The sequence below is a fragment of the Natrix helvetica genome (assembly GCF_964273705.1).
Source record: "Natrix helvetica genome assembly, chromosome: 14".
Lineage (NCBI taxonomy): Eukaryota > Metazoa > Chordata > Lepidosauria > Squamata > Natricidae > Natrix > Natrix helvetica.
The window spans coordinates 9,520,581-9,534,168 of record NC_138564.1 but is presented as its reverse complement, the minus strand read 5'-3'; the positions used below and the strand labels follow the sequence as shown (position 1 = coordinate 9,534,168).

Genomic DNA, 13,588 nt, shown 5'->3' with positions numbered 1-13,588 from the left:
TAGAGTTGGAGAGCGAAAAGGGGAAAAACAAACAAAAAGAAACCAGAAGATGGATAGTTATGAACTCAACTTGCACTGGATATGAGGCGATGGCCGGGGTTCTTCTGCAACGGAGCCTCTAACTTCTTCTACAATATGTTTCTGATCAAAAGCCGTTTCATTCCTGGATTCTTGTGGGGCTATTTAATGAGTTTCAGTCCAGCTTGCCAAGGGAGAAAGCTGACACCCTGGTGTCACACAGGTGCGGAGAGCCCAGTTACCAAGACAAAATAATAATAATAATAATCCAGCAATGGAAACTTGTCTACTTGGTAAAAGCTAATAAGTCCCTTCAAATGCCTCGTGTTACTCTAATTGGAGCTTGTGGCATTCCTGCGAATAAATACAACGGCTGAGCTGCACCTTAGCTTGGCAGCAGTCAGCTTCCTAGATCATTAAAAAAATACGACCCCAAAAAAGTATTTTTAAATAAATCAGCATGAGAAAGACAAGGGGCCCGTGGCTGAATCCCCAACCACATGCTGTCTACCTGTTCTACTAGAAGAATTCCATGCAAAACCACAGATATTTGGCCACCATCAAGGAGAATGCCTCTAACCTTCAGCCTGCTCACCTTCCATGTTTATGAGAGAGCTGACGTACTGCAGAACGGCCACTGCAAACCAGTGGTGGATTCTGGCCGATACGGCTGTACCAGTAGTAGCTGGGAGCAGCTGGCTTGTTTGGCCCAACTGCCCGCCCGCGTTCTGTACTGGTTTTTAAAGCAACCAGCCAATTGCGCACGCCTGCGCGAGCTCCAACAAACAATATATACATATTAAATACATGAACAGTGTGGCATCTGGGTATCATTAATTTTGATACCAAATAATAGTGATTAGACTAACAATTTTGTTAGCCTTAATCACATTGATCATACTCACATCATTATAGTAGCATTGTACATAATGCCATCATCTTTCAACTTCTTGTCCTTTCATCTACATACTGGTTTTAATGTATTATATAGAAATATGCATAGTCATATTTACCCCCGTTCTAATTTCTACCTCTATTCTATATCTTCATATCACAAATTTTATAGTGGTTGGCACCTTCTGATTTTTCCTCTCCCATGCCACGGTCAGCCGTTTGGCCCTAAGGAGGCTGAAATAGTCTCCTCTAGATTGTTTCCACAGGCTAAACTAGGTAAAGATAAAAGTTCCCCTTGCACATATGTGCTAGTCGTTCCTGACTCTAGGGGGCAGTGCTCATCTCCGTTTCAAAGCCGAAGAGCCAGCACTGTCCAAAGACGTCTCCGTGGTCATGTGGCCGGCATGACTAAATGCCAAAGGTGCACGGAATTCTCTTATATTTCCACTAAAGGTGGTTCCTATTTTTCTACCTGTATTTTTACGTGCTTTCGAACTGCTAGGTTGGCAGAAGCTGGGACAAGTAACAGGAGCTCACTCCTGTTAGGTGCTAGGGATTCGAACCGCTGAACTGCCAACCTTTCTGATCGACAAGCTCAACGTCTTAACCACTGAGCCGCCTTCATGCTAAACTAGTGTCTTCTATATTTGGGGCAAAATAGAGGCCTCTTACACATTTTACCTCCTGGTTCGCCCCGTTTTCCTAAAGGTTATGTGTGGGACATCAATACAATGCAGGGAAAGGACTCAGCCCAGCTGCAGACAATTGAAATGTCGTAATAGCACACAAATCTTAAAAAAAAAAATCAAACAGGAAACCAAACCAAATTAGACTAGATTAGACTAGAACTATACTAGAATATATTGAGTGGCGAGGAGTGGCATAGAAGGGAATGGAACAGAACAGAACAGAAAGAATGGAATAAAATGAGGAGGAGGAGGAGGAAGAGAAGGAAGGAGAATAGAATAGAATAAATAGAATAGAATCGAACAGAATCAGGAACCGATGTAGTTTCTTAGCAATTGGGGATCATTACTTTTATTCCTAATGGATAATACATCCATCATTCTAATTATCTTAAATACAAGCAACGTGACCTAATACGTCATCTCCAGAATGCTTGACCATCAAAGGTACTTAAGGATCCCCCTAGCTTTCATGATCTTACAATCTTGTGGCCGAAGTCACAATTGAAAGAAGAAAGAGAGAAGAAAGAGAGCATGTTTTATTTTGCAGTTGTGTCTCACAGCTCACAAAATATTGGAGCTCTCCCTTTCCCTGAACTGAAAAAAATAAATAATCCGGCGGATATACGATGACTTCAAAAGCAGAGGTACTCTCGCGTCAGCGTTCAATGATATTTAATTCCGTCTGCCGTTAAAGTGGCTTTCTCCATGACGGGATTTATTCCCGTGTATTTACAAGAACACATCAAAATGATTTGCCTAAAAGGGAGCGGTTTCTCTTTCATTATGTCAGTATTGTAGCTTGCCTACCCACACACATGCACACAAACGCACTCGCCAAGCAAAACTAAACCCTACAATGCAAGCGCAAAAAAGGCTCGCGTTCTCCCAGGGAGTTCATTGGCTACTTTTAAGAATAAGTACATCACGGGTCGAAGTAGGGTTTTCTTTAAAAAAAGAAAAGAAGAGAAATTCTCATGGCTGAGCGGTTGTTATCAAAGTCACTTTAAACAATCAAACAAACAAAAAAAGGTTTTATTTATTTGATATATTTTTTTAAATTCCAGAACGGCCAAGGAACAGAACAATGAATCAGGAAGTGACTGCTTCAGATCTTATTTCTGTGACACCCCTTGTTTCTTTGATACAAGGAGCCGCACGGGGACAATAATATTGATTAACTTGACAGAACCGTTGCGAAGTCAAACCTGAGTGTAGTAAGCAGTTTGGAACGTGATTCAAACACACACAAATGCTAAATTAGCCTCATCGTGGCCCTAGTCAGAATCGATAAAATTACTCAAGCTGTGCATCGCTTTGGATTGCAGTCTGGAAAAAAAAAACCACGGTTTTGCAGTGTGTGGGAGTACGAATGGAGCACCTGTTACAACTCATTAAAGCAGTCGCATCTGTTTCTAGGCATGGTGAAGTTCTGAAAACAGATGCAGCTGCTTTAATGAGTCACCGGCAGATGCTGCATTCTTGCTCCTCAATACTCTGGAACAAAATCCAAAGCAATGCAAATCTCTTATCAATTATCTTATATGTCTTCTCTCTTCTCTCTAATGACTGCATTCACATAACCAACTGAACCTAGTGAATCTATATTGTTTGGTGTGTCAGCCCCCTAAGTAGAACCAAACAAGGAAATGAACTCCACAGGAAGCTCATAAAACTTTTTTTTAATGATACAGATTAACAGAGTTGGAAGGGACCTTGTAGGTCATCTAGTCCAACTACCCTGTCCAAGCAGACCCTACACCATTTCTGACAGAGGGCAGCCCGCTCTCTTCTTGAAAGCCTCCAGTGATGAAGCTATCAAAACTTCTGAAGGCAAGTCATTCCTTTGAATATAGATTAACAGAGTTGGAAGGGACCTTGTAGGTCATCTAGTCCAACTCCACACCCAAGCAGGAGACCCTACGCCATTTCTGACAGAGGGCAGCCCGCTCTCTTCTTGAAAGCCTCCAGGGATGAAGCTGTCACAACTTCTGAAGGCAAGTCATTCCTTTGAATATAGATTAACAGAGTTGGAAGGGACCTTGTAGGTCATCTAGTCCAATCCCACACCCAAGCAGGAGACACTACACCATTTCTGACAGGGGGCAGCCCAGTCTCTTCTTGAAAGCCTCCAGGGATGAAGCTCCCACAACTTCTGTTCCATGGGTTGATTGTTCTCACTGTCAGAAAGTTTCTCCTTATTTTTAGGTTCTCCTTGATTAGTTTCCTCCCATTGCTTCTTGCCTTTATAATAAAGGTGGATGACCTCTGTGCTTATACATGTTATGTGAAAAAGGCCCCTAGATACTTTATCTTGCTAACTTTCCCTTTTGAAGCGAGTTATGCAATGTTTGGGGTATGCTTGGACCTTCTTCAGAGGTTTTCTGCTCTCCCTCCTTGGATGGAGAACAGGAAGTACCACAAAGGTGTGCTTCAAAGCCAGGTATTTCAACCAAGGTATTCTAACCGCAGAGATTATCTCTCACATTTTTTTAAAAAAAATGTGGAGGAAGTAATCTTTTTCCTAGCTTGGTTTTTTTTTAATGGCTATTATAAAATCAGATAAAGAGCAGAACCCAAATTACAATTAAATCACCAGCCAAGGACAACGTGGCCCAGGCTGGAGATAAATTAAACAATGGTCCTTCCACACTGTGGGGGTAAGCGAAGGAAAGAAATTGGAACATTTAACAGCATTTAAAACCCTGTTTCCCCGAAAACAAGACCTCCCCGGATAATAAGCCCAATCGGGCTTTTGAGTAAATGCACTAAAATAAGCCCTCCCCGAAAATAAGCCCTCCCTGAAAATATTGCAATTTTGGGGGAGGTCTTATTACTTTTGAGGTGCAGGAGGCGGCGAGCGTGGTCACCTCATTGCTGCTGCTGTGTTGCAATATTTTTTCAGGGGGGGGGGCTTATTTTCAGGGGAGGGCTTATTTTAGTGCATGCACTCAAAAGCCCGATTGGGCTTATTATCTGGAGAGGTCTTATTTTCAGGGAAAACAGGGTAGAATGCAAAAAAAGGACCTTCTTCTACCTGGGTCCATGAGACATATAGACTTCAGGTTCTAGACTCTTCAACTAGTTGGGATTTTATGCACTGGCGTTCCCATGGCTGGGGAACATTGCTCTACATCACCGTTTCTCAATCATGACAACTTTAAGATGGATGGACCTCAAGTCCCGGAAATCCTACTGGCTGGTGAAGTCCATTTTCGGAAACTTACTGCCCCGTACCATGTGTCATCCAAAATTAGTTTTCTTACTCCACTTAATTCAGGATCACGTACTTTAATGCAGCCAACTTTTAAAATTTGCAGGAATACAGGATGCAACGTATCTTTATTGCTGATCTGGGGGTCAACAGCCCATGAGCTTTGCCTATGGCTAAATGCTAGCTCGGCCTCAAAAGGGCTGACAGACCAAGACAAAGTGCAAAAGAGTTTCTTTCCGTTGCAAATTTAATGAAACCAGTTACTAAGCAGGTCAAGCTAGCAGCATTTAGTCAGGCTAACCTGAACGAGCCTCTCACATTTTGCAGAGAATAAGGAAGAGAAGCTTGACAAAAACACGCAATAGCCATTGCTGTATGGAAACAAACAAAGTTGGAACATATCTTTAAGTAGAAGCCATTTTACGGCAGTACAGTAGAAGCCATTTTAAGGCACAACAGGCTACATCTTAACAGAACACACACACCGAGGGCAGTGGTGAAATTCTAAATTTTTTACTACTGGTTCGGTGGCCGTGGCTTGGTGGGCATGGCAGGGGAAGGATACTGCAAAATCTCCATTCCCAACCCACTCCGGGGGAAGAATACTGTAAAATCTCCATTCTCACCCCACTCCAGGGGAATGATATTGCAAAATCCCCATTCCCTCCCTACTCCAGGGGAAGGATACTGTTAAATCCCCATTTCCACCACATTCCAGGGGAAGGATACTGCAAAATTTCCATTCCCTCCCCACTCTTGGGGCCAGCCAGAGGTGGTATTTGCCGGTTCTCCCAACTACTTAAAATTTCTGCCACCGGTTTTCCAGAACCTGTCAGAACCTGCTGAATTTCACCCCTGCTTTAGGGGTGTCTTACCCCACCAGCAGTATTTGTTTCCAGAGAGTAAGTCATCTGTGTACCATGTTTGGTTGAAATTGCTCGAGGCATTTCCCACTTATGCTGGAACACACGCACACACACACACACTTTTATATATATATAGATGAATCAACATCACTCCAATTGAATTGTAACTGATGTGCAGCTACTTATGGGAGACACGGAGGATGAAAATTGATTCTTAACCTGCAAAGCACCATTCTCCACCGAGGTTTCACCCCTCCCTTAAACTCTGGAGGCAGCAATATTTCCATTCTATTCTTCCACTTTGAAAAAAAGACCCAGGAAATCCCAGGGAGTTATAAGATAAAAAAGCACCCTGAACTTCACAGCTCAGAGGGAGGTTTAACTGTTGACTAATTTTTCTTTTTCCTTTTTTCAATCAGCCTACAGCTCCACAATGCACACCTCTATTTATTGAAAAGTTCTTGACAAGGTGCCTTTGTAGGCAATAATCTTTTAAGAGCTTATCTTGTTCCTGTGCAGGCCATTCTCCTTTCTAGGGCATGGAAAAGCCTTAATTTGCCATCAAGCAACATGAACATGTTCTGCTTCTATGTTTGAACTTAGATTGGCTTCTCAAGGGGCCACCTCCTCACTAGCATCATTCTTGGGGGGGCGTTTGCATCTTTTGTCTAAGGACACACCATTATCCAAAGGCAGGTATGTGGATGAAACCATTAAAAAAAAAACTTTTACTTATTAGGTTTTTAAAACCCCGCCTTTATTATTGGAATGGAATGGAAGAGAACATCTGTGAAAATCAAAACAAAAGCAACTCATTCCTACAGGCCCATGATGGCGAACCTATGGCTGTGTGCCACAGGTGGCACACGGAGCCATGTTTGCTGGCCTGGCAGCTTTCAGCTTCGGAGCTAGAGAGCAGTGAGGCAGAGGAACAGCTGGAGCCTGTTCCCAGTGTGCGCATGCGCAGAGCTGCCAGAAGAAAAGAACAGCTGAGAAATCAGAGTCGACTTGGGGAGTAAAGTCACAGGTGAAAGGTGTTTGTCCCCTCCCATAGTAAATAAAAGAGGAGCGAAAGGAGAGTGGGCTTTTGCAGGAAACAATTTGTTCGTTTGTTAGATTCATTTCAGGAGTGTGAAGATCTGTCCATGAATCTCAGAGACTCTGTGCCAAGTCTTTCCTTGCACAGCCCCTCGTTTGGAAAATATTTACAGGGCAGCCTTCCAAGCTAGAGAAGGTCTGTGGTCATAAATATTCCTTCGAAAGACTGTTTGCCAGGCCTTGGCTGAATGGGAATGAGAGGAATTCACATCTGTTTAATAAAAGGGGGTTTGTTTGTTTGTTTGTTTGTTTGTTTTATTGGATTTATATGCCGCCCTTCTCCCAAAGGACTCAGGGTGGCGTACAACATTAAAAAACACACATCCCGAAAGTTAAAAAGAAATTAAATACCAGGGACCAGGGATCTGCTTCGTGCTTTTTGGGGAAGCCTTGGTCAGAACAAAAGGCTCACAGAACGCTGTTACTTTCCCACCAAAGTGGTACCTAATTATCTGCTCGCATTTGCATGCTCTGGAACTGCTAGGTGAGCAGGAAGCTGAAGCAGGGAACAGGAGCTCACCCCTGGGTCTTGAACCTAGGCTGTCAGCTTTCCGGCTGAATAGTTCAGTGTCTTTCACCGCTGAGCCATTGCGCCCCACAGTCCAGGAACAGGAACCCCCCTCCAAAAAAAAAAAAGAGAAGAAAGCAAAACCTCTCCTTTCTCCTCGCCCAGACACATGTTTATAATTAATAATCCGAAACGTACCAAGCACAAGCCGAACACTTCCTACACAGGAATGCAAGATTGTCATGTTGAAACATAATATGCTCATGTAATCAGCAGCAGGGGGTAAGGTTCTTTTCCAAAGAATCCCAAATGCTCTGCTCGTTTCCAGAAGTAACCAACAAGGATGTACTTGATAGGTTGTGACTCAGAAGTTTAGACGGAGTTCAAACAGAAAAGGGAAAAAAAAAAGATCCAGAGATAACATGATACGAAAGCACCAGAAGGAACAGCTCATTTCACAAGGGCCCTGGGGTGGTTCTGTCCGTCCTTCCATTAATCCCACTCCAGAATACTGGTTGACAAATTGAAAATATTTTCACAAATACCTTGCGGCCCACATCTTATTCATAGCTGTTTGCTGTTGTTAGTTGCAAAGTCGTGTCTGGCCTATCGCGACCCCATGGACAATGTTCCTCCAGGCCTTCCTGTCCTTTACCATCCTCTGGAGTCCATTTAAGGTCTACTGCTGTGGTGACTCCATCCAGCCACCTCATTCTCTGCCGTCCCCTTCTTCTTTTGCCCTCCATCGTTCCCAGCATGAGGCTCTTCTCCAGGGAGTCCTTCCTTCTCATTAGGTGGCCAAAGGATTTGTGTTTCCTCTTCAGGATCTGGCCTTCTAAAGAGCAATCAGGGTGGATCTCCTCTAGGACTGATGAAACACAGATGTCTTCAAATCCTTGGAAAAGAGATGAGAACATTGGTGATCTTCTCTGTTGTTGCATTCATTTACTGATGATGTAGACAAGGGGTCCATTCGAATATCCTGTTTTGTATTTGACCAACTTACATTAACCCCCAGGAGAAGCCAATAGGCTTCCTCTCTTTATGGACAATCACTTTGAAGACCACAGATAGGATTCAACCTCTGATGTTTTTTCTTCTTCTTCTTCTTCTTCTTCTTCTTCTTCTTCTTCTTCTTCTTCTTCTTCTTCTTCTTCTTCTTCTTCTTCTTCTTCTTCTTCTTCTTCTTCTTCTTCTTCTTCTTCTTCTTCCTTCTTCCTTCTTCCTTCTTCCTTCTTCCTTCTTCCTTCTTCCTCCTTCCATACCTTTCATCGGACGTTGGCGATCATATTGGCAATCCTAATTTTATCAACAGCCTCATGAAAAAGTGGCTGTTGAGTTTTGTCCAAACTAGTCATGGATTTCATTTGCCTTCAATCTTTCATTAGAGGATTAAGTGAAGTATGCCGTATTTTTCCGGGTGTCGCATCGCATGTCCGAAATATTCTAACTTTAGCTTTTTTATGGTTAATTGGCAATTAGCTTGCAAGGCCACACGGAGCACAGAGTCAAAACGGAGCTTCAGAAGATAAACTGACCAGCATGAACCAAGTTGCTTGCTGCAAAGGCTCATGTGCCTTTGCTCCTTCTTTATGTCCTTTGGGAGGGGCCAATCATCTCCAAGCCTTACTCCCAAGTCATCCCTTCTGCCTTAACTGTTCTTGCCTTCTGGCAGCTCTGCGCATGCACGCACTGGGAACACGGGGAGCCTGTTCCTCTGCCTCACTGCTGTCCAACTCTGGAGGCTGCAGAGGCAGCACATAACTCCCAGATTGCCCAGGCCCCCTCTCTGCCTCCACTGCAGAGCCCTCGTCCGAGCCTTCCCCAAACTCCAGGACTGGCCCATGTTCCACCCCAACCTCCTCACTATCCGACTCTGCTGCCAGCTCCGCAGGCCACCGGTGGACCACAACAATTTTCAATGTCTCTTTCCAGTACTAGGATTATACGCCTTACACGTTATTATTTGCAATCGTCACATCCCGCAAGCAACTCTCTTTGAGGGCAAAATCCTTTCTGAGTTTTATTTACTTTTGTCTTTCCCTTCGACGAAGAGGTGATGCCCTTATGGGCAGAGTATGCTTTCTATCCCAATTGTGGAAAATGAGATCCTTTAAAAATGCATCCACTGCCTTATACGTTCGTGAAAGGCTTAAGCCTCAGGAGTCACGAGGCAAATGTAGGAGTCCAGCTAGACCTGAGGCATTAGAAGCTGGTCAAAGAGATAGGATATGACAACCATCTTTAGGCAGAGTAAAAATAGAAGCAGAAGAGTGATTGTCGAAGGAGTCACCATCACCTTCCACCCCATGGTTAGAGGGGGAGCAGATAATATCTTTGGGGTAAGACGTCTTGGTGTGTAGCAATCCATGATCTTTGCAGCCTTTTCATTTGGGGCATTAGAAGCATTTTTGCCCCTTTTATGGTCTTTCAAAGAAAGTAAAAGGTTTTTTGTTTTTCAAGTTGAGGTCCATTTTTAGTGTTTTCCTGGAAACTTCCAGATAGTTTTTGTTGCCAGCAACATGTCTTCTTGATTTTTTTAAAAAAGTCCTTTGCTAGTCTAAATCTCTGGGACTGCCACGAACTATATTGTTGTTGTTGTTAGTTGCAAAGTTGTGTCTGACCCTTCGTGACCCCGAGTCCATTTAAATTCACGCTGACTGCTTCAGTGACTCCATCCAGCCACCTCATTCTCTGTCGTCCCCGTCTTCTTTTGCCCTCAATCGTTCCAGGCATTAGGCTCTTCTCCAGAGAGTCCTTCCTCACTTGGAGACTCCAAGAATCTCTTTTCAAAATTGGGTGAAACCAATTTTGAAGCCATTCTGAAGCCACCTGGCTGGGATGTTTTAATTTGAATTTATTTGACTGGAGATTGAGACTCAATCGCCCAACCAATGTCTTCTGAGTTCATAATTCTTTGGCGCCTTTGTTCTACATGACCCTAACCCTAACCCAAACAGTTGCTTGGTGGTAGAGCAGTTGTTGTGGCCTGCCAGCAGAGCTGGCAGCAGATTCACAGAGAGAGAAGGTTGGGGAGGAACATGGGTCAGTCCCAGAGTCTGGGGAAGGCTCTGATGAAGGCTCTGCGTCGGAGGCAGAGAGGGGGCCAAGGCCGTATGCCAGTTATCAGCTGCCTTCGCAGTCAGACTTCAATGGGGCAGACGAACAGCTGGAGCCTGTTCCCAGTGTGTGCATGCGCAGAGCTGCCAGACGAAGGGAACAGCTAAAGGACAGGGGTCGACGTGGGAGTAAGGCCACAGGTAGACGATGAATGGCCCCTCCCAGAGGAAATAAAAGAGGAGCGAAAGGGGAGTGGAGTTTGCAGGAGACAATTAGTTTGCTTCATTGGTTCGTGACTCTCCGAGACTCCTTGCCAGGTTCTGCAGAGATCGGCCTGGCAGCTCTCCAAGCCAGAGAAGGTCTGTGACTGTAAATCCTCCCTTGAAAGACTTTGCTGGATGTGAATGAGCAGAATTCACATTAAATTAATAAAAGAGGGTATTGTCGTAACAAGGAGTTTGCTTCATGCTCTTGGGAAGCCTCGGTCAGAACAGCAGTTAAATATTTGTTTTGAAGTGGAAAACACAAGAGTGATGTCAAAAATTTCAACAAACCGTCCTCGCCCATGAGTGCAAAGTAGTTCTATCTCTTTTGGGTCCCTCAATCCCTCAAAATATGCTATGTCACATCCATGGCTGCCCCAGGATCCTCTGAATCATCACATTGACCCATAGTGCAGTTGGTGTATTTTTGTCTCAGTGTGTTTTGTCAGTCTGACTGTTGTGGTTTGCAAGTCCCAGCTTAGGGCTTAACGCGACATACTTAATAAATCATGAGCAAACAAAACCTCAGCTTAATGAGATGTAAACATGTCGTTTGATGTGTGTCTAAACAGCTGATGTCTCAGCTGGTCACCGGCCAGAATACACAAGGAAACCAACGTGATGTAAACAGAAGCAGTCCGCGATGTGGGTTTTTTTTTTCTGTATAAGGTAGTAATTGTGGACGTTGCTATGGTAATTTATGAATAAGTTTTTGTCATCGTCTTCTAGAAGTATTTAGAATAGAATAACAGAGTTGGAAGGGACCTTGGAGGTCTTCTAATCCAACCCCCTCCTCAGACAGGAGACCCTTCACCAATTCAGACAAATGGTTATCCAACATCTTCTTAAAAACTTCCAGTGTTGGGGCATTCACAACTTCTGGAGGCAACTTCTGTTCCACTGATTCATTGTTCTGTCAGGAAATTCCTCCTCAGTTTTAAGTTGCTTCTCTCCTTGATTAGTTTCCACTCATTGCTTCTTGTCCTGCCTTCAGGTGCCTTGGAGAATAGCTTGACTCCCTCTTCTTTGGGGCAGCCCCTGAGATATTGGAAGACTGCTATCATGTCTCCCCTAGAACTTCTTTTCATCAAACTAGACATACCCAGTTCCTGCAACCGTTCTTCCTATGTTTTAGCCTCCAGTCCCCTAATCCTCGTTGTTGCTCTTCTCTGCACTCTTTCTAGAGTCTCAACATCTTTTTGACATCATAGAGACCCCAACTCAACTTACAGCCATTAGCTTACTGACTATTTGAAGTTCCAATGGTAACTGAAAAATGTGACCCATGACAATTTTTCACCTTTATGCCCATTGCAGTCACGTCATAAAAATTCAGACGCTTGGCAACTGACTCACATTTATAATGGTTGCTGTGTCCTGGGCTCACCTTTTGCGACTTTCTGACCAGCAAAGTCAACGAGAAAGACAGACTCACTTAACAAACCTGTTGCTAACTTCACAGAGGCAGTGTTTCACTTTAACAACGGTGGCAAGGAAGGTTGCAAAATGGGGCAAAGTTCACTGGACAGCTGCCTCGCTCAGCCACATAAATTTTGGACTCAACTGCGGTCACAAGTCAAGGACCATTTGTATAAAAGTAAAGTTTCCCCTCGCCAGTCGTTCCCGACTCTAGGGGGCGGTGCTCATCTCCGTTCCAAACCCGAAGAGCCAGCGCTGTCCGAAGACATCTCCGTGGTCATGTGGCCGGCATGACTCAATGCCGAAGGGGCACGGAACGCCGTTCCCTTCCCACCAAAAGTGGTTCCTGTTTTTCTACTTGCATTTTTTACCTGCTTTCGAACTGCTATGTTGGCAGAAGCTGGGACAAGTCACGGGAGCTCACTCTGTTACGCGGCGTTAGGGATTCGAACCGCCAAACTGCCAGCCTTTCTGATCGACAAGTTCAGCGTCTTAGCCACTGACCGACCACATCCCTTGTGTGTGTGTGTGTGTGTGTGTGTGTATGTGTGTATGTATGCTTCAAAATCACGTGTGATATGCCTATTGTTCGGCACAGGTTTCCCTTCCTCGGCTGTCGTTTGCAAACTATAATTACTCAACAGAGAAAGTTCGCTAAGGGAAGGCTTCCTGTTATATTCTTAACTTTCCTGCTTAAACACGGAGGAAAGAGAATTGCCCCCCAGGGCGACCGTAAACTGACCGGCTCAGCTTGTACCCAACTCTATTTTTATCAAGACAAAATAAGCTGGAAATACTTGCCAAGTTGTTTCAATCAGAATTTCCCAGACCTGCAGCGGTAGCCAAAAAAGCCAACGCAATCAAGACCAAGGGAGGTACTCATACCACTCCATAAAGCCTTAGTAAGGCCACACCTAGAATCCTGCATCCGGTTTTGGTCCCCACACTATAAAAAAGATGTGGAGACTTCTAGAAAGAGTACGGAGAAGAGCAACCAGAATGATGAGGGGCGGTAATGGTATTCTATTTTCTTCACTACTGGTTCGGTAGCGGGAGTGTGCCCGCGTGCACAGAAGGTTGTGATGATGTCAAGCTATTTTCCAAAGCACCTGAAAGCCACACAAGGAACAATAGATGGAAACCAATGAAGGAGAGATTCAACCTGGAAGTAAGGAGGCATTTCCTGACAGTGAGAACAATCAACCCATGGAACGGAAGTTGCCTTTGGACGTTGTGGGAGCTTCATCACTTGAGACTTTCAAGAAGAGGCTGGACTGCCATCTGTCAGAAATGGTGTAGGGTCTTCTGTGGGGGGGGTTGGACTAGATGACCTCCAGGGTCCCTTCCAACTCTGTTAATCTGTAATGTGACCTGGGAAAACGAACCAGCATTGGGTAAAAGTGGTTTAGGGCACATGAACACACGAACCCCTGACCCAATCACAACAAGGACATTTAAATAGGCTAAAAACGTTTTACTTCATCAGAATAAAAGGACTTTTTGATAGGAAAAGCTTTGGGAGGCACCAGTTTAAATCCTGCAGGATTCCCTGGCAGCCTAGT

The 13,588-nt window shown here is 44.3% G+C and overlaps 2 protein-coding genes across 3 annotated transcripts in view; one reads left to right on the top strand and one right to left on the bottom strand.

The window, feature by feature from the left end:
• Positions 1-13,588, bottom strand: part of NOS1 (nitric oxide synthase 1) — a gene marked incomplete at its 3' end in the record, with an annotated part of 180,174 nt that overhangs the window by 72,913 nt on the left and 93,673 nt on the right. The gene's annotated exons all lie outside the window — the stretch shown is intronic.
• The window catches only part of RNFT2 (ring finger protein, transmembrane 2), a 241,700-nt gene that overhangs the window by 214,675 nt on the left and 13,437 nt on the right, over positions 1-13,588 (top strand).